This window comes from Procambarus clarkii, chromosome 34 (genome assembly GCF_040958095.1).
Source record: "Procambarus clarkii isolate CNS0578487 chromosome 34, FALCON_Pclarkii_2.0, whole genome shotgun sequence".
Taxonomy (NCBI): Eukaryota; Metazoa; Arthropoda; class Malacostraca; order Decapoda; family Cambaridae; genus Procambarus; species Procambarus clarkii.
In genome coordinates this window covers 7,497,685-7,499,733 of record NC_091183.1, presented here as the reverse complement: position 1 = coordinate 7,499,733, position 2,049 = coordinate 7,497,685, and positions in this window count along the sequence as shown.

The window sequence follows — 2,049 nt, the reverse complement described above, 5'->3', positions numbered from 1 at the left end:
GACCCCGAGAGGAAGAGCGAGGAATAGAGCGGAGGGCAGCGTCGAAGACAGTGTCATGAAAAAGGAGAAGAGCGCGAGAGAGGGGCAGAAGGGAGAGGTCAGAGAGAGTAGCACTGAGGGAAAATAGGGTCCAGTCCGCCTTAGCAAACTGCCACCTAGGGAAAAAGAGGGAAGGGCGAAAAGAGAAAAAGGAAACAAGGATGGGGAAATGATCACTTCCATGGAGGTCATCAAGAACCTGCCATGTGAAATCTAAGTAAAGAGAAGAAGAGCAGAGAGAAAGATCAAGACAAGAAAGGGTGCGAGTTCGAGAGTCCAAATGAGTGGGCTCACCAGAATTCAGAAGAGACAGGGAAGAAGAGAGGAGAAACGGCTCAAGGAGGCGACCCCGGGTATTCGTCAGAACGTCACCCCAAAGAGAATGACGACAATTGAAGTCACCCAGCAGGAGCACAGGCTCCGGCAAGGAGTCTAGGAGGTGTTTCAAATCAGGAAGAGAGAGCGGGACACTCGGGGGGAGATAAATGGAACAAACTGTGTACCATTTCCCCACAAAGATACGAGCAGCAGAACAATGGAGAGGCGAAGGAAAAAGTAAAGGAACAAAGGGAACATCAGCCCGAATCAAGAGAGCAGAAGAATTAGAAGCCCCAGCAATGGCTGGGGGGGGGGAGAGAAAGGAATAGCCACGAAAACGACCAGGACGAGCACCAAGCATCGGCTCCTGGAGACAGACACAAAGGGGCGAAAACCGCGAAACCAGAAGTTGGAGTTCGAGGAAATTGGCGTAATAACCTCGAACGTTCCATTGAAGAATGGACAACGACGAGAAGAGAAAGGACAAAAACAGAGAACAAGGAAGAAACAAAGGCGAAAGACCAACAGAGCACGTTAAAGAATACCAGGGTCGGGATCAGGGTCAGCAAAGTCAGGGTTAGGGGGCATGGGTAAACTGAGCAAAGACGGAGGGAAGGAAACGGGAGAACAGATCAGAGGTGGGCGGGCAGGGTCCGGAGGAGGAGGAGGAGGAGGAGGAAGAGGAGACAACGGAGAGGAGCAGTCAAGGACAGCAGCAGGAAGAGGGGGAGTAGAAAGAGAGGAGCGCACCCCAGCAAGAGCAGCAACCGAAAGGGAAGCAGGGGCCAAAGAAACCTCCATAGCAGGAACAGGGGGCGCAAGCACTGAAACGGGAGGGGAAGGAGCAACAGAGCCAGAAGGAGGAGCTGAGGAAGAAAGCGAAGCCTTCTTACCCGCCGGGGAAGAGGAAGGAGAGGAGCCAGGCTTACGCTTCTGACTTAAAGAGACCGGTGTCCCAGCAACTACGTACCGGGCAACGGATTCCAGTGTCTCAACAGGAGAAGCCGAACGAGAGCACACACGACGACCGTTAGGAGAGCGATGGACATCCGCCCGCACCGACAGGCGGTGGGGAGAGCCAAGAGATGGAGGAAGAGGATGGGAAGGAGGATCGGAGGGGGACGAGGAAGAAGACACAGAAGACACGACAGACCGGGTAGAAGGAAGGGGAACCCCAGACAGAGGACCAGGAGGAGGATCCTTCGGGAGAGAACCCAAAGGAACGGAGGAGGGGGCAGTGGGCGCATCAGGGTCCAAGGCCCGGAAACGGTTGTGAGTCTGAGGAAGGCGGGAAGGACGTGGAGAGGAAGAGCGCAACACGCGAGCATAAGAGATATTAGCATAAGGCGGGAGCCGGCGAACCTGGCGCCTCGCCTCAGGAAAAGATAAACGCTCCCGGTGCTTCAGGTTGAGGACGGCCGCCTCAAGCTTGTAATGGACACACGCACGGGAGAAGGTAGGATGGGCCTCACCGCAGTTGAGGCAACGAGCCTGGGGAGAAGTGCACTCCGACTTAGAGTGACCTTCGCCACCACACAAAGGACAGAGAGATACAGTCCCGGAGCAGCGGAGGGCACCATGCCCAAACCTCCAGCACTTGTTGCAGAGCCGAGGAGAAGGAATGTACTCCTGGACAGAGCACCTGGCACCAGCAAGAATGACAGAGGGTGGAAGGGTCCTACCATCAAAGGT